The 25,677-nt window shown below is 37.1% G+C and overlaps 1 pseudogene; it reads left to right on the top strand.

Moving 5' to 3' along the window:
* The first annotated feature begins 13,828 nt into the window (after positions 1–13,828).
* On the top strand, positions 13,829–22,150 carry LOC125343028 (annotated as a pseudogene).
* Positions 22,151–25,677: the final 3,527 nt, after the last annotated feature.

Genomic DNA, 25,677 nt, shown 5'->3' with positions numbered 1-25,677 from the left:
GCTAAGAAACCAAAACACTATTCAGTGTTATGTAACAGATATAGCCACCGTTCTACACTTCAGTGAGGTTGTGAACATGATTTATGAATTTCATATTTCTCCTTTGATAATGGATCCATTAAACTGTAGAATTCTGTATTTCTGATGTCTCAACAATGATGTACATAGGTGATTTGCCAACCAGTCAGTATCAGCTTCCATATCAGTCAAACAGATGTGGAAATCTTTTATTCTCTACTTTTAAAATGGAGATTTTTTTAAATTGCCAAAGTGATGTACAGAGGGGTTACAATTTCATACGTAAGGCAGCGAGTACATTTCTCATCAAACTTTTTACCTCCTCCCTCTTTTTTTCTCCTACCTTCCATCCTCCCCTATCCCTCCCCCCACCACCTAGTTGTACACTTGGTTTACAGTATATATTCTTATAAGTATTGCTGTTGCATTGGTTCACCTTTTCCCTTTGTCTCTCCATTTTGATATTCCCCTTCCCTTCCCTAGTTCTGATAAACTTATGTGCCATACCCAGGGTACCAAAATAACTTACAGTGACATCAGGGTAAAACCATAGGGAAGACAAAACAAAGAAAAAGGCATAATTTCACATAGAACAGTGAAAATAATAGCAACAATGATAAACTACTTATTTCCATAAACTGGAGTGCATTATGCTTAGTATCATCTTATGTGTTCATATGTACATAGCTACTGAACTGTTGTGACAACCTGCTAGGACTATCCTAGACATACACTAATTATTACCAATGATGAAAACCATGGAGTTTATGTTTCTGTGGGTCTGGCTCAATTCACTTAGTATGAGTTTTTCCAAGTTTTTCCATTTTGTTTCAAATGGAACAATGTCATTCTTTCTGATAGGATAAAATTCTATTCTGTATATATATCACAATTACTTGATTCATTCATTTACTGAGGGGCATCTGGGTTGGTTACATATTTTAGCAATGATAAATTGTGCTGCAATGAATGTGGTTGTGCTGGTAGCTTTATTGTGGTCTTTCTTGTGATCCTTTGGGTAAATGCCCAAAGCAGGATTTCTGGGTCATAGGGGACCTCTATTTTTAGCCTTTTGAGGAAACTACACGCTGCTTTCCAGAAAAGTTGAACAAGTTTACACTCCCACAAAGAGTGTGGTAGGGTTCCCTTTGGGCCACATCCCTGCGAGCACCTGTTGTTATTAGATTTCTGGTTAATGGACATTCTTACTGTGGTGACGTGGAATCTCAATGCTGTTTTTTTATTAATTAATTTACTTATTTATTGTCAAAGTACTGTACAGAAGTATTACAGTTTCATACCTAAGGCAATGAGTTCTTATCAAACTTGTTACCGCCTCCATTGTTTTTGATTTGCCTTCGTTTTATGGCCAGTGATGTTGAGCATTTCATGTGCCTCTAGGCCATTCTCATTTCCTCTTCAAAAGAGTCTCTCTTTTAGTCTTTAGCCTGTTTATTAAGGGGGCAGTTATTTTTTTGAGGATTTGTTTTGGGAGAATTTAATTTTTTTATTTCTAAGTATATTTTAGAGATGAGGCCCTTGTCTGTGGTATGGCCAGTGAAGACTTCTCCCAATCCGAGGGCTTTCTATTTATCTTGCAAGCTATGTTCTCCATGCAGAAGCTCTGCAGTTTGATGCAAACCCATCTGTCCAACCTTTCTTTGATTTGTTGTGTTTCTGGTCTTTTATTAAGAAAGTTTCAAACTGTGCCAAGGAGACCAAGTGTTTCTCCTAATCCTTCCTGCAGTGTTTTCAGGGTATCTGCTTTTACATCGAGATCTTTGATCCATTTGGAATTGATTCTGGTACAGGGTGATATATAATGATCTAGGTTTAGTTTGTTACCGGTGTTTAAACAATTTTGCCAACACCATAAAATGGAGGTTTTTAAACAGAAAATTTTCAGTCTTTAAAACAGAGCTTTCTGTGGTTTGTTCATTAAGTTTCTCCTGCATATTGTCTTAGTTATCGATGTATTTAGAGGTACAGAACTTTTCTTAACTGCAGTTTGGCATTGGTTACAAGATCTGAGTAGCACTTACAAATGAGTAGTTTTACATGTGAGCCTGCACTAAATGGTTACCATTATGGAATTAACACTGAATGTAGACTGTATATATTTATATATACTTTTATGCGTGTGTATTTTATATATGTGTATATATTATACGCTTGTGTATGTCAGATCCTTCTACTCTTCTCTTTCTCAATTAAAATCTAAATCACAAAACCAACTTTTTAATGCAGAATTTGATTTTGAGGTCACTCCATCTATGAAAATTTGAGAAACACACATTCTAAAATTAATTGTCAATGTAGAAAAACATTGTTCTTTTTACACAAACACTAAATCATATAAATATTGAAAAGTTAGTTCCTTAATGATTTTATTAAGGATAGTGGTTTGCTTGGCTTTTTCAAATTTTACAGAATATTCAATAATTTTATTTGGTCAAATTGTAGAGAAACTATGACTTGTTCCTAATTTTTTATTATAATTTACTGACCTTATTACTAACAATTACTTCAAAGCAATCCACTTTAGAATGATGCAGTTGCAGTCTTTGCCTATTATACTTTTATTACTATTTACTGCCTTTATAACAAGCAATCTGTAAATTATATTATTCATTGACTTTTATGTACTACTTTCTTCCTTTTAGAACAATATTAATCTCATTTTTCTCTGTGTGTTACTGGAAGCCAGTGTCATAAAAAAGTAAAGTTTTTGTTTTGTATTGTTTTATTATGCTATATTGTGTCCTAGGTCTTTTCTATATTTAAGGCATTAAAGTTATACTATCTGAAAACATGCCAAGTTAATGTAATAATTATTTCAAGCTGAAATATCTGGGAATACTAGAAACTCATAAAAATCTATCTTCCTACATGCAGAAAGCCATGGAAATTCTTATAGCGCTATCACATATCACAGCCAGAAAATAGCCTCAATCACCAGAAATGGTTATTCGTGTGCAATGGGCCTCAACCAACTCACTGAAGGCTTTTCACTGGCTTCTATCCCCTCCATAGATCTCATAGCAGTACTCAGAATATTTATGATTCAGTGTCCAAAAAAAGGCTATATGGTTTGGTCACCTTTGGACATCACAGACTTATGAAGGTTCCCAGGTGCATGTAAGATTAATTGAGGAATTATATGCTTTTCTCCTGTTAATCAGCACTAGATATAGGTCCTCAGTCTAGACAAAGAGCTCATAAAATGATGCAGAGCTAGGTTCATGGGCTCTCTCTCCCCTACATAATTTGACATCCAAAGAAAAACATGTCTGTCCTCAATTGGCTCAAAAAATGGTTGCTCTGAGACACTGTAGTTCAGATCTTGAATCCCTCACAGAAGATTGATCAAAGGTAAATGTCTCCCAAATCTCTGCTGCGGGACCAGTAAAGATGAGTGATAGGTTCATTTTGTCTTTTTTTGCTATCTAAAAATCTAGACTAAGAAGGAAAAATGTTTTGTTAACTAATATTTTTACCAAAAGTTATTTTGGGTGTGTTGCAAATTGTATATACTCATATTTGATCTTTTCCTCTCAGATATAGGCTTTCGTTTCTGCATCATGTCTTTCTGTGTTGTGAGGAGCCTGAGCAGCTATTGCACCTCTATGTTGTAGCTTGGGCCTGACCAGGCCCTGAAGCTTCCTGGAATAACTGCAGAACATGTCAGTGTGAAGCCTGAACAAAATGCAGTCTAAAATAATCAAGGAAGCCAAAGAGACTTCATTTGACCAGAGGTCAGTTAAAGTTAGAATGCTTTAGCCATTGTTTGTAAGATGCTTCATTGCTTTGTTTGATACTGGAATATCAGCAGATAAATATTTGAAGTGCCAGGTGCTCCACCAGGCAATTAAGCCCCTGACAAGTTACTGCCCCAATAAGTAACTAATGTATACATAGCAGGAGGGGACTGGCACCAAAAGACCCTTGCAGCACCCCCTCACTAACAAACAGTCCTGAGGTTGATAGCAGATGAAGGCTGATGCCAGATGTCTTTTGCAAACTCTGACTGTCTTGCTGTTAAGCGACAATGTTCCAGCTAATCAGGAATAGATAACACACTAAGGGTTAACCAAATACATATCTTTTTAACTGAGAATCCCCTAGACTTGTTCACTATAAAAACCCAGTGTAATATGTGCTTAGGGCCTTCATCTTCGCTGTGTCCTTGTGGGCGTAGGTCTGAGCTTGAGCTTGCTAATGAATGACTCTGCTTTTGCATCAGAATCGGTTTCTCGGTGGTCTTTGTGGGGTCTCAAATTTTGGGCATTTCATGTTGTTTTTTGCGGCGGGCGGCAACCCCGTCCAGCGAGGAAAGACGACCACCACACGAGGATCCTTCTCAATCGCACTTTATTGAAGAGCTGCTTGGTTGAGGGAGAGCTGAAGCGAGGGGCGCCAAAAAGCCAAAAACGCCTGCTTATATACAGTTGGGTGAGCATGGGTCGTTCCCTGATTGGTCTGTGACCGGTTGCTACTAGCAACCGCCACGGGATTGGCTGGGACTAGAACTCATTTGCGCATGCCCAGGGTTTAGGCGGGTAAGTCCGTTAGGCTTTGCCGTTTATGGAGTTGTTTACCACTAAGGCTGCAAGGAAGTAGGCGCCATCTTGTAATGGCTTTGTTGCCGGCTTCCCGCAGTTTTTCATAAGGATTGGAAACTTAGTGAGAGAACAAAGCTACAAATCCTCCGGGGACTGTTCTAGCTGGATTTTGCTGGAAATGAAATTTACAACTTGTGGGTAAGGGGAGTCAGGGTCGGAGAGGGAAAGCAGAAGAAAGTGAGGAAAAGGGTTAACACCATTTAACAAGAAATGTACTCACTTCCTTACTTATATAACTGTAACTACTCTGTACATCATCTATACAATAGAATAAAATTTAATAGAAATAGCTGGCCTTTCAGACTGATGGGGTTTGTGATTTCCACAGGCTGGTGTTATTTAGACAAAACTTTGCCATATGTCTGTGAAATTATAGCAGCAACATAATGATCATGTGTCCTGGAATTTTGGCTTTGTTATCAAAAAGGATACTTCCTGTTCTCTGTCACACAAAGGTTAGGAGCTTGCAACATGTGTAAATACATTTTTTTTTTTAACCAGCACCCTTTTATGTCCAGCCTTGACAAGTTCTCAGCCATAAGATTCATTTGTACTTTTAACCTTTGTTGTTTGGTTAGTCTGAGAAACTCAAATCATAGTTTCACTTCATGGCATCACAAGCAAGTCTGTGACTAGAAATGTCTTACATTTTCATGAGTGAATAGATGTATACTTATCATTCTTATCATCCCAGTGGCAATAACTTTCTTTCTTTTCCTGGTTGGCATTTAAGAGTAAACTGTGAATCCAGAATATTATAATCTCTGTACAAACTTCATGCATAATTTTATTTATTTTAATGATACTGAAATTTGAACACAGAGCCTTGTACTGGAAACACAAGAGCTCACAGCTTGGGCACATGAGCCTCCTACATTATTTTTTTTTCAGGTAAGGCTTCAGAGATCCTCTTACCTCTGCTTCACACATAGCTTAAATACAGATGTACTCCACCATACACGGTTTGACTTATTTTAGCTATAATAATGCAAAGTGATTTTTTGATAGTATTGGGGTATGACTCAGGGTTCTTTAATTGAGCTATGTGCCTTCTTTCTTCCAGTCCTTTTGGCTTTTAGTTCTTTTTCAGATAAGATCTCATGTTTTTCTCAGGATGACCTGGGGCACGGTTGTCCTTTTTCAAGTTATATTTGTGTTATCTTTAAGTGGGTATGCAAAAGGAGTTACCATTTAGTAAATCAACTGATTTATTTAACTCCTACAAATCTTGAACAATGTGACCTTTTTCATCACTTTACTCCATTCCTTCCAACCTCTCACCTCAATTTTCCTAGTTCTATAAGATGTGCATTGGATTTAATGCATAGGTTCTCCCTCTCCTTTTTTATTCATCACCCTTCCTTTTGACCTTCACCCCCACATACTCCCTCCTCTTGACCTCCCCACCACACCTTTCAAGTAACAGTTGCCTGATATTCACTTTGTTGCACTGTGATTAGTTTTCTTAAGTAATTACACTGTTTTAATTCTCCCCTGAAAATACCATATTTTGGTTAATTCATATGTATATACTTGCAAACAACTTCATATGTGTTGACTTGTAAACTAATACTCTTGGTCTAGATTCCACATATGACAGGGAACTTGTGTTCTTTGTCTCTCTTGGTCTGACATACTTGATTTTGTTGTAAGGTATCTCAGATATAAATCCAGTAACCAGAAAAGAGCAAGCCACATTTTGAAAGATCGAATTGGCAGTATTTATTAGAAGGCCAGCGACTGCATGGTAGACTCCAGCCTCCAAGAACATAGCTTACACCAAGCTTTTAAACACAAAAAACGTATACTTGAGTAATTACAAAGCCCCACATAAACAAAAGGTACCAAGCGGGGCACCAGGAGGAGGACTTCCCTGTGGCTAAACAACAGGGATGTATTTATTTATCCTCTCTGGATCTAAACAACATGGTTTATCTGCAATTCACAGAATTGTTTGTCTCATCTCTACTCCTTGGAAGCTGGGTGGATAGATGCCACCATCTGGTTAGGTACCAGAATCTGTGAAAACAAGATGAGTTACTTAGAACTAGTCTTTCCCTTACTTCAATTCAATATAATTTTTCAATGCCCATCCATTACTTTACAAGTGATATAATATCATTGTTTATAATGAATTAGTAAAATTCCATTGTGTATATATACTACATTTTCATGATCCATTCATACATTGAGGGGAATCTGGGCTGTTTGCCTATCTTGACTATGATGAATAGTTAAAAAATGAGACTGGCTTTATTATATCCTTATGTGTAATCTTTTGGGTAAATATCAAATGTTGTATTGCTGGGTTATAGGATAGTTCTGTATTTGGTATTTTCAGAGATCTCCAAACTGCTTTGCAGAGTTGCTGAACAAGTTTACATTCTCATAAACAGTTAATAGGGTTCCTTTGTCCCCCACATTTTTTATATGGCAAAATGTTTTTTCTTCCGTGATAGAGACCTTGATTCTTATTTATTTCTGCCTCATGTGGGAAAATTTCCTATAGTTAGAGTCATTTACTTAGGAAGCCTTATATTTAAATTTTTGTTTTGAATTTAATGCATGACACAGACTTTTTTTCTACTTCTTCACCTGAGCCAAAATAAAGCTCTATATTCAGAAAGAAATAATTTATTAAGATGTTTCAAAAACAAATCCTTCTAAATCTAAAGCAGTGAAATCTATGTGTATCATGAGTGTTACAAATCTGCATCTTTATATAAAAGAACAAATTAGAGATAATAAAATTACATGCACTGATTAATTCCTTTCTGTAACATATTCTACAACTGTTTTTCTCTTGCAAACCGGCATTGAAAAGACATTCCTTTCCTAATTTCCTAGTGCTGTATGACAATGCCAGCTACATAAATAATGCATACTTTATAGTTTGTTGTAAGTATTATGGTTTTACATATATAATACATTTAAATTGAGCTCTATTTATTATAATTATATTAGTTATATTTAAGTAGAACCTTAATAGATGCTTCCTGTTAAGATATCAGGCCTTGGATTTTACAGAGAAAATGTTTTCCCCAGGCAATCACACTTGTTTTACTTTGTAATATCAAGAGCTATATGTTTGTGCATTTGTGTGAGAAAATTAGCAAAGTGGGGAGAAAAGCTAATTTGACTGATGGTAATTTGGACTTCTTAAAATTCTACATCTTCTTAAAGAAATAAAGTAAGTACTGAATATTTGCCTTTAAAAAGGCATTATAAATTCAGACCAGATTCATTTGTATGCTATTATCAAGGTCAGAGAGGCTTCCAGCAGTAAATCCTCTGCAAGGCTCCAATGATGAATCCTTTCAACAGTCAATAAACATTCCTTTTGGTGTTTCTTATTTGTATAAAATTTGTTAAGGTTTTTCACATATGTGAGCTAATATAATCCTTACATAAGGTTCCTGAAACAGACATTATTATCGCCATGATTTCACACACTAAGCAAGGAAACTGAAGGCCAAATTGCTTAGGGGAATTTGCCTTAGGTCCTAGAGTTTTAGCATTACCTGAGGACCTCTAGCTCTCTGAGTATAATTTCTGTGTTCCTTCTAATATTTAATAGACCTTTGAAAACATACACAGAGGAAAAAAATGTTACAGGAAAAAGTTTGAAATTGCATGTTGCAGACACAGGAATAAAGTTGTCACAAAGGAGGGAGACGTAGGTGATAACTACTTTAAAAACTGCTAGTAATACAAGTTTACTGCAGCACTGAATAGCATCTATGTCTAGTTTTCACAGTGGTCAGGAGAAGTTGTTAGACTAAGGCCTTTGCATAATGAGAATTTTCTCAATCTTGTTGAGTTTTCCTGCTGCTTTGCTCTATCAAAAACCTGCGGCGGGCGGCAACCCCGTCCAGCGAGGAAAGGCGACCACCACACGAGGATCCTTCCCAATCACATTTTATTGAGGAGCTGCTTGGTTGAGGGAGAGCTGAAGCGAGGGGCGCCAAAAGGCCAAAAACGCCTGCTTATATACCGTTGGGTGAGCATGGGTCGTTCCCTGATTGGTCTGTGACCGGTTGCTACTAGCAGCCGCCACGGGATTGGCTGGGACTAGAACTCACTTGCGCATGCGCGGGGTTCAGGCCAGTAAGTCCGTTAGGCTTTGCCGTTATTTACCAGTAAGGCTGCAAGGAAGTAGGCGCCATCTTGTAATGGCGTTGTTGCCGGCTTCCTGCAGTTCCCCCTTTTTGTTTTTGTGCAGGTAAGAGTAGAGGTCTGATCTCTGTGTGCTATTTTGGAACATTGTACTGGCTTTCCCATGAGTGTTATCCATTCATCGGATGCCAGACCCGTCCGATACCTTTTTTCCAGAGGTGGGGTCTAGGGTATCTACCCACGTGCAATCAGACTTGCTCTTCTTGGGGCCTGTTACCTCAGGACTCCCAAGTGCGGTGCTATTGCCCGGCATCCTGCTCTGCTCAAATGCACGCCTATCCCTAGTGCAAGTGAAGCTACCAGCTTCCTGGGGTGCAAAGGCCGTGCAATTGAGGGCTTAGTCCCTTTTTAGGGCTGAAAGCCAAATCTGGGGGGAAGCTCCATACTCCAAGGCGGCTAATGCCTGTGAAATTACAACCTTGTCCCTTCGTGTTTGGGTTCGCAGGTGACAGACCAACCAGAGGCAGACCACACTGCCCCCTAGGCATAGTAGTAATAATACGAGTAATACATGGGACTTCCATGTTGCAGTCTGCAGAAAACAAGGTGGGGAGGAAGGGAGAATCTGCATGCAAGGGCATAGGTGCTGGCCATGCCTTAGTCACAGCCCATAGTGTCATTTCTTTTGCTGCCATCGGGGCTGCAGTCAGCACTGTTGCAAGTAGCAGGGGGATCAGTTGTACCACAGGGCAAGTGGATGGCGTCTTCATCTTGCGGGTCTTTATTTTCGCAATGGGTTTCTTCTGTCGTTTCCACAGGCCTGGTCAATCTCGTTGGCACCCAGTGAGGCACTTCTTGGCCCTGAGGAAAAACACAAACAGCTCCCCTGGATCTCGTTATCACCAGATCCGGTCCATACCATTTGTTATTCAAAACCTCTTTCCACATGACCATATCCTTTCTGACGGTGACCTTAGTGGCTGCATGCCTATCGGCAGCCGACTCACCGGCATCATTTAAATTTAAAAAATTAAGTGTAAAGAGTACAAATGAAAGCCTTTCCCTGGGGGTCGCTGTCTCAGCTATTCCCCCTTTTTGTTTTTCCAGTAATTAATCAGAAAATGGTTCATTGGGCGCCTGAATCACTTTTGTAAGGTTGCCAGCCACCTCTCCTTTGTTTGGCAAGGCCCGCCAAGCCTTGTAAAATATCTCATTTACCTGGCGGTAGACTTCAAAGGGGTAGGTGGTCTGTTCCACTGCATAAGCTCCCTGTCCTAGAAGCATGTCCACCGACCATTCGGCTCTCCCTTCTTGGAGATTCTTTCTGAATTGTATTTGTGCCTTGTCCGGAACAATGGACCTAAAGTCAAGGAACTGCCTGTGACTGAGACATGTGCGCGCAATCTCAAACCAATCCATGGGCGTCATGGCATTAACCGTGAGTCGCCGCAATAAAGCAGTGGTATAACTGGCTGTAACTCCATATGTGCGCACTGACTCCATTAGATCCCTTAGTTGTTTATAAGAGACTGGCTCATAGGTCCTTTCATCTGTTATTGGGTTCTCAAAGACTGGAAAAGCCGCGGCCAACCTAGACCACATACTTCTCTTTATGAAGTTGCTCCGCCCGGACACCGCATAAGGCGGGGGGGGGGGGGGCAGAGGGTGTTTTTTGCCTGGGGGCCTTGGCCCCAAGGGGGTAACCAGGTCCGTATCTGTCCTCTTTGTACCTAGCAGCGGCTTCCTCCAAGCCCTCTTCATCTTCTGGGCTCAGCTCGCTGCCCGAGGTATGGCCACTCTCGGCCTCGCTCTCTGATTCACTGCCCTCTATACTAAGAGCTGAGAAGGAGTTATCAATCTTAAATTCCTCCAAAGAAGGATACAACGGGGCAACTGGTTCTTGTCCTTGTCCCTTTTGAGTTTGTCCCCGCCGCCTGCGCGGTCGAGGATTTTCCGGAGGGCTGCAGTCCCTCCTCCAGACCCTTATGGGGTCTCCCTTTTCTTTCTTTCATCTTTTTATTTTTATTTTCCTTAGGCCTAACCACTTCCCCCTTTACTGATGAGGATTCCGAAAGACTATCCTGGTGCTTACTAAGGGCCCTTTGACCTTCCTTTATAAGATCTGTGGAGTGTCCATCTTCCAGGCATGAGCGTACCATGCGCCATAAGGGCATCACAGCGCAAACAGAGCAAGCACACACCAGCCACCAGCACTCACAGCGGAAGGATAATAAGAAGCACCAGACAGGAACGGCAGTCCACATACCTGAGGGAAGTTACCTCCTCGTGTGTTGGGTTCTGGATCCTCTTCGGCCCCTCGCGTGGTTCCCGGGTTTCGGCACCAGTTGCGGCGGGCGGCAACCCCGTCCAGCGAGGAAAGACGACCACCACACGAGGATCCTTCCCAATCACATTTTATTGAGGAGCTGCTTGGTTGAGGGAGAGCTGAAGCGAGGGGCGCCAAAAGGCCAAAAACGCCTGCTTATATACCGTTGGGTGAGCATGGGTCGTTCCCTGATTGGTCTGTGACCGGTTGCTACTAGCAGCCGCCACGGGATTGGCTGGGACTAGAACTCACTTGCGCATGCACGGGGTTCAGGCCAGTAAGTCCGTTAGGCTTTGCCGTTATTTACCAGTAAGGCTGCAAGGAAGTAGGCGCCATCTTGTAATGGCGTTGTTGCCGGCTTCCTGAAAAAACCTATTCTGCTTTCTGGAGCAAATTGGTAAAGGTATTACAGAATTTACAGGGTAGAAAAGAACTACTTTAATGGCCCAGGAGAAATAAGCATGTTCAAATGAGCCCAGATTCACTCTGAGAAATTACTTAGTCACTTTCTGGTTCTGGTTGGAAGATAAAATCCTAACTAAAAGAAAACCCTACAAAAAGAATGGCAGGGTTGGTTTGCTTATTACCTCATTCTCAAAACCTAAAATGTATATGAAATGATAAAAGAAAACTATATTAAATTGCACCTAGTATCAGCAAATCAGCAAATGAACAAACCTCCTCTAATCCCATAATAAACCCAGGAAAGCAAGCCATTACAGCTTTAAAAAAATTTAAACATTACAAGGATGTTTAATACTATTGTGCAATTAAAATGTCAGTAGTTAATGTCAACCTTGGGGAGGAAATTGATTGGCTTAATAGTTTCCCAAGGTGACAACAGTCATCTGCAATCCAGTAGAAAACTCTAATGTGAACTGCCTGGAAGAGAAGAAAACAACATAATAGAGGTCATTTGTTAATTGCTTTCTAATTCAAAGTGATGGTGAAAGCATGCATAATGTAGAGCTTTTCTAAATTTTTTGCAGAATAATCCTTTGAACTGTTAATGGAGGACATAAGGTATGTCAATTATATGTAAGAATTCAGAATTAAAGACTTACAAATGGTTTTTACCCTAAATGCATGCCGAACTTAAAGGACTAATTTTACTATTTCTAAATATAATCTGTTAAATATTTGCCAGGGCATTGTCTTCAAAGTCCTTTCTCATAGAATATGAAGACAGTTAAATTAATCCCATCTCTGAAAAAAAGAAAATCGCTTAACAGTTTAGTTTTCCTGGACTTGAATTATGGTTGTATATTGGCCATCAGAGAATTATGACAATATTCCAAAGTTATATTCAAACAAATTTAACACAAACTCCTGTTTCCTGGATTGTGAAAGGTAAAGGAATAGTGCCACAAAGTATGAGTCTTGCTGGCCCTATAAATGTTGGGGTCAAATAAATGAAGATTTTACTCTTTCCTTCAGTATCTCTTAACTATGTGCCAGGCATTGTGTAAAATTCATGTCACTTTTCAAAACTATCCCATCAAATTATAAAATAATTTCATTTTTCACTACCATTTAACATGGTAGGATTATATAGTCTCAGGAGTTTAAGCCTTCTCATAGCTATGTTAATCTACATACTAACTGTTAACTCTGTTAACAGCAAAGACTGAGATTGGTTACTCAATGAAATGAACCATCAATTTGTTGACAAATCGTAGGTGGAAAAATGCAGTGATTATTCTTCATTGAAAATGATACAAACTCTTGATATGGGGGTACCTTCTTTGTTTCTGGTAACTTCATTACCAAGGACCCATTCAGTGTCATATTTCCCACATGATGCCACACAACATCATCTTGGACCAAAGAAACAACTTTGGGGGATGAATATGCCACAATTAGTGGATCCCATGCTCTTATCACATATTACATAACCCAGAAGCTTGCCAGCTTTATGGAATGTTGAAGCTGCCTTCTAATAGTAGAGCTAAAACACAAATTTGGAAATAACTGTCTCAGAACTTTCAATGCCATTCTTCAGGATGCTATATGTGCTGACTTTTGGTACTCTTCTCTAAAGGGTATGACACGTGTATCAGGAACAAAGTGATGAAAGTAGAAACAGTACATTCCCAGTAACATGTTAGAGACACTACAGACCCTACTTCTCATAAGAAGGAAGTTGTATTAGTAAATTATGTAAGAGGCCATGGAATAGGAGTCTATGTCTGTCATCGGTCTTTTTAGACAATCTTTTTTATGTTGCCCAGATTGATCTCAAATTAATTGCCTTGGCATCTAGCACCATACCCAGCTACTAGGAGCAACCTTGGTACCACATTCTGAACATTTCCAGTTCACTTCCAAGTAAAATTGAGACTGCTTAGAAATTGAGAGTAATCAATATGTATGAAGATATTTAAATCAATAGAATCCTATTGTAGAAGAGAAAAACTATGCAGGAGGATATAAATTACAATCAGTTCTATAAGCCTCATATGATTTATGATCACCCTCAAAAGTGGAATTGAACTCCTGGATATCTCACACATGTTCAGTAAAGCTCATAGTTAAAATTGGTAAACAATCAGTTATTATGGTTTTGACAGATTTTTAAATTATTAAATATCAGAAAACTATAGAGCATTATAAAGAGTTTTTCACTTTTTAGAAGAACAAAAGTAGTATTCTCAAGGAATCAGTTGTGTCCAACTAATTCATGGATAATACTTCAGAAAGTAAAACCTAATTTCATTATTAAGAGTCAATAATTAAGTCAACAGGCATGGTAAAACCTGACAGTAATATCAGCATTTGGAAGACTGAGGCAGGAAGATGGTGAGTTTGAGTCTAGCCTAGGCAACACAGCGAGTTTCAGAACAACTGAGCCACATAGTAAAACTGTCCTATAAAATAAAATATATTATAAAAACAGAAGTTAGAAATTAACAAACAATGAAGAATATAATTTGTGCATAATGTAGATGCTTTTTTTTTGTGTGTGTGGCCAGTCCTGGGCCTTGGACTCAGGGCCTGAGCACTGTCCCTGGCTTCCTTTTGCTCAAGGCTAGCACTCTGCCACTTGAGCCACAGCGCCACTTCTGGCTGTTTTCTATATATGTGGTGCTGGGGAATCGAGCCCAAGGCTTTATGTATATGAGGCAAGCACTCTTGCCACTAGGCCATATTCCCAGCCCAAATGTAGATGCTTTAAATACAAAAGAGATGAGTATAATGATCAAGTTTAGAGGAAATAAACTGAAAGGAAGACCAAAATATTCACGTAAATGGCAAAAAAGAATATGAAAAGATGCCATTACTAATATGCACACTTCAGTGACTTACTACTATGCAACTATTACAATGGCCAAAATACAGATCATTGACACCATATACTAGTTACATCAGAAATTCATTCATTGTAGGAACTGAAGCTATTACATTTACTTTGACAGTTTGACCTTTTTACAATGCTCAACCTAGTCTTTTAAATCACTTCAGCAACCATATTGCTACGTCTTTACTCAAATGAAGGGAAAATTATAAAAACATACTTGCAAGATGTTTATAGCCGCTCATTCATAATTGATAAAATCAGGGAAGAAAACAAATATCTATAGAATAGATAAAATATGGTATTACCAGACAATGGAATAATATGTTGCTGAAATGAAATACACTACCAAGCCATGAAAAGACATGGAGAGACATACAACTAAGGGAAAGAAGTGTATATCTTGTATTAGTTCAACTATATGACATCTTAGAAAAGAGAAAAATGTAAAGACAGTAAAAAGATCAGTGGTTGCCAGGGGGGTAGGTCGGAGGGAAAGATGAATAACTTGAACAAAGAGATTTGTGAAAACATCTATCGTGATACTATAATTGTGTATGTGTATATATATATATATATATCTCATTATATAGTTTTTAAAATTAATAGGACTTACAATTCAAAACTCAAGTAAACTACTAAAATTGAGGTGATAATGATGTCTCAGAGTAGGCTCATCAATTGTGATGGATATAACACTGATATTTTAGTGAGGGTGTGTGTTAGAGAGAGAATGAAGGGGGATGGAGGTAATTAAGAAGGGAGTGAGGGAATGAGGAAAGGAGTAAAGGAGGGAGGATGGAGGGGGAAAGAGAGATGAAGAGCAGGGTTTGGGAGCAAATATATGCCCAAGTACATGCTACCAGTTCACCTAATTCCTCTGAGCATACTCCACTTTCAAAAGTTTCTAGACTCTTCCCCACAATAGCTCCAACTGGGAACTAAGTCTATGAATCCATTAACCATTTGCAGTACACTTTGTATCCAAACCATAACATGCTGCATTTACCCGAAATGAACTATACAGGATAAGCATCAGGAATAAGGACAAGAAGGCAGATCCCATTGTCTTAATGCAATGAATAGAAACACTCATATTCCCTAATCAAAATATATACATATATTTTTTTAAAGATGCCTGAAAAGTACCTCAGTAAGGTATTCAGATAAGGAAGCTTGTGAGTAGAGGCACCTGGCTGTTAATGCAGCAGTGTGTAATAATGGCTGTCCTGTGGATTACCTGAAACCTTGACTACAACTCTCTGAGAGCCTGCCATGTATGATTGGTGGTGTTCCAGGTCTACTATGGTGTATGTAAGTGTCCAGCCAGACAAAGTATGTTATTATATGAAAAATATATATCTTATGAAATAAACATGAAATGGTGTTGTGAGGCACATATTATGTGTATACTTATAAAATTTATCTTATGTAAATTACACTTTCCCTATTTGACCAACTACCATATTTATGAACCTCTTAGTCAACTAGTAATTGATTTAATGTCTTAAATATCTGACTTACACTATGTGGAAAATGAACTATGTACCTTGTGGGTGGGAATGGGAAAGGGAAACTGGGGAAAAGAGAAGGAAGAGGGGACATTGTCCAAAAATAAATGTACTCGTTACCTGACTTATGAAGTGGTTACCTCTCTATAATCATCTTAATAATATCAATAAAATTATATTTAAAAATACCCAGTTTATTACAAGACACATAAAATGAATGAAAACAAACTATCTAAAAATTTATCTAGCTAGAAAGTGTTCATAAGCTTTTAGCTGGAACCTGATTTTTTTTCTACTGCAGAAAAAAAATTAAGACAAAGCAAGTGAGCACTGAGGTATCCTGACAGATGGGCAGATCACAGTCACAATGAATTTAGGAGCAGATCATGCTTAGAAATCCAGTTAGGTTAGCAGTTGAAATCAGAAAAATTGTCAGTACATAGACTTTCAAATGTCACAGACTCTAAATTTGTTCTGAATCATTACCAGAGACAACCATAACTATTTTGAGTGCTGAGGGCTCTGTTCTGCAGAGCTGTTGGTGTAATCTAATTGGCCACTAAAAACAAGTGCTTCCCCAGGCCCATGGCCTATAGGATACTGAACCTGTCTGTCAAGTGCTTGGAACTGGGAGCTTCCTGTGGCCCTGCCCCCTGACCTGACACTATCTAGGGGTAGGTGAGCTCAGGCGCCCTTACACCAAGCCACATGTTTGAGTCTTGTGTCTCTCGTCCCCATGGCGTTCCAATTCAGCTCTCCATTGTAGCTGAATTGATTTGTTGGTTCTTGGAAATCCTCCCCAAGTAAGTTTCTGTACCACTGTCCTTTTGGTGTTATATGTTTTTCTGAAACCTGGGACCGGTCCATCTGGAACTTCCCCAATAAATTCACCTTTTTACTTGAGACTGTCCCTGAGTGGTGGACTCTTGAAGGGATGGGGGATCCCGCCATTACAATTACCTACCCTAAAAGACTGATCTACATGACCTAATTTTCAATTTCTCCTTGAAGATGTAATAAAATCATTATTATTTCCCCTGTATTCATTCATGTGCATTTTATGGTTCTTGTGAGTACAATTTACTCTGTCTTTCACTCTAAATTAAACTATAGAAATCATAAAAATTCATAAAGAAATTCATAAAAGAATTCATAAAGAATTCATAAAAATGTCTATTCAGTCCTACCATACAAATTTAAATGAGAGAAAGCCCCCATAAACTGTGATTTCTCTGGCTGAAATGACATTGCAAAAATAAGTATTTATAATATGGAATCCTTTGAAATTGATTGGATTTAGTGTCATATGTACTTTACTTTTGAAGTGAGGGAATTGATTCTAAATAATGTCACAACCATCCTGGCGCCTGACCAGGTAATGGGGGGCTGTTGGTTTCCACAGACATCCTGGTACTTAATGTGTGTGTGTGGCGGGGGGACCCTGCTCCAAGGCCTGGAGGTGAGAAAAGCCACCTTTTGAATGGCAGATGCCTGGCTCAATAGGTAGAGCTAGGAGGGCCCTGTTTTGGAGAATATGTAGTTGTTTAGCCCCAGAGGAGCCCTGCTCCTTATGCTGAGTTTATTTATAATGCTTTGCTGTGGCTTGATCTCCACCTGAACATGTGGCTGTTGTCTTTAATAGCTTTGTACAAGCTCTCTTTGTAACAAATGGCCTCATGCACACCACTAGTACTCCAATAAAGACTCCAAAATCGACCTCTAAAGATGTATATTCTCTATTTTCTTGTGACTGCATTTATATCTGATTTAAGGTACAACACTTTCATCCCTAACATATTAACTTCTTTCAAATTGTGGTATAAAATTAAATTCAAATACCTGTGAACTTATGAAATATCTTCTGGAGATATAATTTTTCAATCCATTTTGGCATTTAATTTCTTGTCTAAGTCCCTTTAATACAAATTATGTAACAAAAACCATGAAAATATTAGGAATAACAATGATATATTTTTTTGAACTCAGGACTTTGTACTTGTTAGGCATTCTTCTACTTGAACCCTTCTCCCAGCCATTTTTGCTTTCATTATTTTTTGGATAAAACCTCACATTTTGCCAGGCTAGCCTAGAATGCAATCCTCCTGATCTCTGTCTCTTGAGTAGCTGCTATTATAGGTGTGAACCATTGCACCTAGCTAACAAAACTAATTTCAAGTACAGCTACTCTTCTTTTATAAGAAATTGCAGTGTATCCGGTTTAATTATATATCCAAATAGTATGAAAGTCAATTACTAGGTGAAATAATTTATAGTAGCATTGATCATTTGCACTGGCTTTGACATGTTCACCAAGATTATTGGTTAAAAAATAATAAAACTACAGTCTTCTAAAATGAGAATCTTGATAAGATGTACTATTCAAAGTATAATTTTGTCAACTTAGACTTAGCATTGTTTTTTAATGGATTTGCATACATATTAAGTTGTATCTCAATCTCTAGTTAACATGACAAATCAAACACACCTTTTCAATACTTCAGTGAAGGAACAAAAATATTTTCATTCATAAGGAAAAAGAAAATAGGAAGTAGCAAGCAATAGACTAATTTTGTTGCATGGAATGTAAGTTAGATGAATGGCAACTGAATCAACATGGTAAAGAAAGCTCAGTCCTGTTATAGATGCTCAAAAGCTGCTTTTGCTGAAAAGCACTGACTACTTGGGCCCACACATGAACTAAAAACAGAAAAAAGCTTAGCATCTTTGCTTCCATCTTGTGTGTGTCTTTGCTTCAATAAACCATTCTCTCTGCAATTATTTGTCACTTTGGAATCCAGGAAGGACAGAACTGATCAATAACATATTTTTTGGCAAGGGATCAAAACTACCCTAAAGGAACAATAATGGCTCCTCAGCACTGACCGCTCACCAGACAATGGCTTATTTGTCACCAGGAAATAAAGAAGCCATAATGACATCTCTGGAACTCCTCTGGAAACAAGGACTGAAATGATGACCAGTGAAATCATATTTTGACCAGGACTATTTGATTATTATGCATGTTCCTCTGCCTCTACCCCAAGGTTTCTATCTGTTCAAAGTATGGCCAATATCTGTACTCCAAAGATGGCTGAAGACAGGCTGAAGTATTATTGTCCCACATCTGTCTGTAGCAGGTGTCTCATTTCTCTGACCTTCACTATTGTTATGTAGGGATGAATGACTGATCTGACATGTAGAATTCCTTAAGTTTGGGTCTATGGTATAAAAGTCTGGTTTCACTTTGTGGTAAAGAAAAGACAGGAGTTAATGCCCTGTTGATCAATAATATTGCTGGGTTTGAGGATCTACTGTGATTTACTGCTTGATAGATAGATGATAGATTGATAGGTGGATAGGTAGGTAGATAGATAGATAGATAGATAGATAGATAGATAGATAGATAGATAGATAGATAAGAGAAAAGAGAAAGAGGAAAAAGTCCTAGGTTTACATGCTTATAAAATTATTTCAATATTACAAGTAATTTTTATTATTAATCTCATTAACTTCATCCTAGTCACTGTGAAAAGATAAAGATAATAGTTTTTGGCTAAGGCAAGGCAGTACTTAGAGATATATTGAGACTTCTTCCCAGTGTTTTCAATTGTAGGTTTTATTGAAAAACACCTAGGTTTCATTTAGTAATATAGATTCAGTAATGAAATGTAAATAATTTTTTGTCTCTCCTGAGACTAGAACTATGGGCTTGGGTGCTGCTCTGAGTTCTGTATTGCTCAATGCTAGTGCTTTACCACTTGAGCCACCAAGCCACTCCCAGATTTTTCTGTGATTAATTCCAGCCTTTTCTGTGATTAATTTCAGATAAGAGTATTATAGACTCTTGCTTGGGCTCACTTCAAAGTACCATCCTCAGACCTCAGCTTTCTGAGTAGCTAAATTAGAGACATGAGACACAAGCACTGGGCCAATGAAATGGAATTTCAATATTTTGGAAAATGGTACAACTATAGCATCTATTTTTAAAATTGTTACTTTAGGAATGATTAGTAGTATAAAGGAAATTAATTTGAAGTATTTCAAAGATGTGTACAGTATAATTTGAAAAAATTCACTTCTAATATATTTCTTTCATTCCTATTTCTTCTCACCCCTTTTAGGATATATATACATATGTACATATATATTGCACGTAATATAATATATTATTTATTTTATATATGAATATATATTTAAATAAATACGTTTTTGTTTGTTTGTTTTCCACCAGTCCTGGGGCTTGGACTCAGGGCCTGTGCACTGTCCCTGGCTTCTTTTTGCTCAAGGCTAGCACTCTATCACTTGAGCCACAGCGCCACCTCTGGCCTTTTCTATATACGTGGTGCTGAGGAATCGAACCCAGGGTTTCATGTACATGAGGCAAGCACTCTTGCCACTAGGTCAAATTCCCAGCCCATAAATCTGTTTTTATTGTTACTGTAATGTACAGAGGGGTTCCAGTTCCACAAGTCAGGTAATAGGTACATTTCTTTTTGAACAGTGTAACTCCTTCTCTCCCTCCCTCCCAATTTTTTCCTCCCATTCCCACCCAGAAGTTGTATAGTTCAGTATCAATGTAGTGTCTAGTGAGTTTCACTTCTGTATTTGTTTACCCTTTGGCCCACACTTTCTATGTCCCCCTTACCCTACAAAAAAAAAACTGATAAATTTACAAATAAGACAAAAGATACATAAAGCAAAAACAACAACAAAGAAAAAAGAAAACCTCTTGTTTCCATTTATTAGAGTTCATTTCAATAATATTTTATATGATAATATGAACATAACTATTGAGCCTTTGTGATCCTTTGGTCTCACTGTGTGAATGTTTAGAGACTTGTATAAGGTATCACATCCGAGTGTATTTTTTGTCTTTTACTATCCAGTGTGTTTACTTGTAGATTTATAGGCACATTCTAGTTACCACAAATTTGAGAAGAACAATGGAGCCTAAGTTTCTTTGGGACTTTTGACCCTTTTAACTCTCCAGTGCTATCTCCTTACCTATACTCACTAATATCTCTCTCCTGCAAGCCATATTTTACATTCCTGACTGATTATAATTATTATTACTATTAATTACTATTGTCATCATCATTTCAGATCTAGATTCTGCATATGACTGAAAATGTGTATTTGGCTTTTTGAGCTTAGGTTGTTTTGCTCAGCATTATGATCTTCAATTCTATCCACTTTTCTGAAAATGGCATAGTTTTATTTTTTATGCAATATTTCATATATATATATATATATATATATATATATATATATACCATATTTTCATTTTCTACTCATAAGCTGTTTGTCACTTGGGCTGATTCCAAAGTTTGGCTTTGTGAATACCATTTCAACAAACATGTGTGTAGCTATCTCTTGTATAGTGATTTACTATATTTGGGGTGTAAATCTGAGAGTATTATAGTAAAGAAGTAATCTAAGTTTATTTTTAGGTTTTTATGAACTTCCATACTGATATCCATAGCAGCTGTAATAATTTACATAAAAACTAAAGGTTTCTGCAAGGAAAATGATATCAGAAAAAGAATAAAAATTAAACATAGAGATTAACAATATATATATAAATCTAAATATATAACAGACTTAAAATTTAATAGCAAGTCAAGAACTTCATTAAAAATCCACCTGAATAGATATTTATCAAAAGAAAGCACCAGTTTTGCTCTCTAGTCCTGACTTCATTATGAAGTAGGATCAAAGTGAAAAGGAGACTCCCGTGCAGGGAACTTCAAATCCACAACCTCTGCCTCAACATCTGTGTCAGGGAGAATGAGACAGACTGACCCAGGCAGCTAAGGTGTTGGTACAGCTAACAGGGCAGGCACAGTGTTTTTCAAAACTAGATACATTTTCAGATCTTTTGGCTTTAGGAGAAATGAAAAAATTGTTGTCTACTCTGCAGTCTGTAAGGCTAAAGCAGAAAAAATCCCGGAGACAGGTCTCAAGGTGCAGAGGTATGAATTAAGGAAATATGACTTCTCAGATACTGGAAACTTTGGTTTGGGAATCCAGGAACACAACTTTCTGGTCATCAAATATAACCCAACCATTGCCATCTACGGGCCTGAACTTATGTGTGGTTCTGGGTAGGCCAGGTTTCAGCATTGCTGACAAGAAGCGCAGGACGGACTGCACTGGGGCCAAACACAGAATCAGCAAAATGGAGGCCATGCGCTGGTTCCAGCAAATGTATGATGGGGTCATCCTACGTGACAAATCCTTGTTTCTATCGAAAGGCCAATAAAATATTTTCAGTAAAAACAAACAAACAAAAGGCATATGGCCAACCAAATACACCAAACCATTAGTCATAAGGAGTAAATCAGAGCCACAATGAGGAACATCCTCATTAACACTCTTTATTATGATTATTATTTTTCAAAAAGTCAGGAGTTAGTGGCTTACACCTAGCCACTCAGGAGACTGAGAAATGAGGATAACTGTTCAAAACCAGTCTAAGCAGAAAAGTCTCTGTGAGACTCTTATCTCCAATTAACCATATTATAAGTGGAGCTGGGGCTCAAAATGGTGAAGCACTAGCCTTGAGCAGAAGAGCTCAGAGACAGTACCTAGGCACTGAGTTGAAGCTCCATAACAGAGAAAAGAAAAGAGAAGGAAAGGAAAAAAAAAAAAAGAAAAGAAAAAGTTAAGATATATACAATGGCTCACACCTGCAGAAGAATAAAAAGAAGGCAGGTGTTGTTAAACATGAGAAGAAAAAAATATATGCCTATCAAATTGGTGGAAATGTAACTTATAATAGCCATTAGGAGAAATGTTAATGATGTTCTTCAAAAATAAAAATAAAAAAATCAAGTGATTCAGCAATCCACTTCTGATATAAATCCAAATATTTGAAATGACTATGTCAAAAAAATATTAGCATTCCCACTTTCACTAAAACACCATTCATATAGCCAAGATACGAAAACAAAGTATATTTGGATATGTGAATAAATAAATAAAATATGGTGTACATGTATAATGTGATACATAAGCACAAAGAAATATTATTCAACCTTAAAAAAAGAACAAAATAAGTCTTACTGTTACATATAACTGTAATTCTACAACCTAGGAAACTGAGTGGAGTTCCATGTCATTCTCAGCTACATAAAAAGATATCAGAAAACACAAAAACAAAGGAATAAGTAAGGCAAAACAAAATACAAATGCAAAAGAAGCAGTATAAATAAACTTTGAGGACATTATGAAAAATTAAATCATGCATGGAAAGATAAATATTGCAAGATCTCACTTATAGAAAGTTAAGTCCATAGGAGCAGAGAGTGGAATGCCATTTGGCAGAGTCCTAGGTGATGGAGTGGAAAAATATAGTATGTTGACCAAAGGGTATAAACTCAGTTAAACAGGAAGAATAACACTATTATCTAACACAGTAATCACACTTTGTAACAATTCCCTGTATATTCAAATTTTTTAAGTGATAGATTTTAAGTGCTCTAATAAATTAAATATCACTCTATATAACTATACTACACCATACCTCTTAAATATAAACAATTACTATTTAACTGTTAAGAAATTCCTTTAGAGGTTTTAAAATTCTGGTAGAGTCAAAACAATCTTCATGATTACCCTCAGTCCTTCTTCCAGCATTATTTCATTACCTTCTCTTCATATGCAATTTTAGCTAAAGGAACCCTTTCTCCTCTAATAGGAACTTTTCATATACTACTAATTCCTTCAAGTTCTGCACACATCCAACACCTGACCAATCATTATTTATAAACATCTCTTCAATTTTCTGAGCCCAACTATAACTTTCATATGAATTGAGTGAGGTGACACTTCAAATTCACCCTTGAATTCATTAAATCTTATAAAGTAAAAGTCACTTTAGGCTTTCATGGTAGCATATTCATTCTAACAAGTTTCCTCTATTAGTCATTATTTATCTATTCATGTTATTATTTAGTTTTGGTTCATACAAATTTTAAACTTATTCGGAGAATAACTGTGCCTTATATATTTACTGAAGCTAATGCCTACCACAATACTTGATGGTGGAATATTATTAAAATATATATTAAAAGAATGAATCAAGTAACAAAATGTGTTTTGAGAGAGGAATATGTCTCAAAACATGGTGTCTTAAGATTAAAAATTCTCCTGTGATAAGCTATCAAATCTTCTTATCAATAATTAATATTTTCAAATTTCTCAATGTAATAATAATTTAACCTGAAATAGAATTTCTATTGGTCACATCCCGACCAGAATTTGTTATTGTCACTTTTCTTGATAATGATCATTCTAAGTGGGGTGAAGTGGAATCTGAATGTTGTTTTGATTTGCGTTTCTTTTATGGCCAGAGATATTGAACTTTTCTTCATGTGTCTACTGTCCATTCTTACTTCTTCCTCTGAAAAGTCTCTCTTTAAATATTTAGCCAACTTATTCAATGGTTTGTTTAGTTTTCGAGGATTTATTTGGGGGGGATAATTATGTACGCCATACACACAACACACACACACACACACACACACACACACACATACACGGACATGATAAATCATATAGGACTCTAAACATTTACCCACTGAGACCAAAGAAGGATATGTACAGGAGTCGTTAACAAAGTCTCAATAGTTATGTGCATATGAGTATATAAAATAATCTTTTATGAAATGAACTCTAAGAAAAGGATATGAGCCATTTTTCATAGCTATTGTTGCTGTTTTTGTTTTCCTTTTGTCTTGTTTGTTAGTTTGTCTTTGGGAAGCTAAGGGGGCAGGACACAGAAAAGTCGGAACAAAGGGTGAAGAAATACAACTGTGGTACTTACTAGACACTATGTGGAAAATGAACTATACATCTTTACATCTTGTGAGTGGGGATGGGAGGGAAAAACTGGAAAAGAGTGAGGGAGGGGTAGACATGGTTCATAAAGAATTGTACTCATTACCTGATTCATGTAACTGTAACTCCTCTGTATATCAACTCAACAATAAAATAAAAAATGAAGACAATCTTTAAAAATAAATAAAATAGAATATCTATATAATAAATTATAATAAAAACTATACAATTTATTCAGATGATAATTTATTCAGATGATAAGTATGGAAAACTCTAGTCTGACAGTTAATATTGTTTCTGCTACCAGCTATCTATAGATCACTTTACCTCTCAGATCCTCAGTTTGTACTGAGTGGAAATAAATGGTTGTGAATTCATTTAACTTGAATAGTTTAATATTTTAGGATGCTATAAATTAATCAGTGTGAAATTATCCTTTGAAAAGGAGAAATTAAAGATATACCTAATCGACCAAGTCCTACTCCTGTAATATCCAACTTGATTAATTTTACCTCAAGTGAAATATAATGAGAAAAAATTTCTACCTCAGAAACATGAAGCTGGAAAGTGGCTGTGCTACCCAAAAATCAAGGACAGAATGCAAACTTCTTTAATCTGTCAGTAAAGTGAGGTTAGGAAGAAATTGCTAAGCAAAAACCTTCAGACAGAGAAGCTCCAAACAAAAATGGACATAAGTATTAAGTGATCTGCAACAACGCATAGAGTAAATACATGCCAGGAATATATTAGCCCTTAAGGAGAATTCTACTATTTTTTTTTTGATAAATTGCCAAAAGCTGAGTTGGATTAACATGACAACATAGAACCCATGGTGGCTGCAAATATAAAAATGTTTGTACTCATTCATAAGCAATCTTCTGTAGATTTAAACTTCATGAGTGAAAGTAATAAAAGCAACAAAGTAAATTTCTAGGGGAAATTAACATT

The sequence above is a fragment of the Perognathus longimembris genome, chromosome 28, assembly GCF_023159225.1.
Source record: "Perognathus longimembris pacificus isolate PPM17 chromosome 28, ASM2315922v1, whole genome shotgun sequence".
In the NCBI taxonomy this organism is placed as follows: Eukaryota; Metazoa; Chordata; class Mammalia; order Rodentia; family Heteromyidae; genus Perognathus; species Perognathus longimembris.
This window is presented reverse-complemented; position numbering and strand designations above follow the sequence as displayed.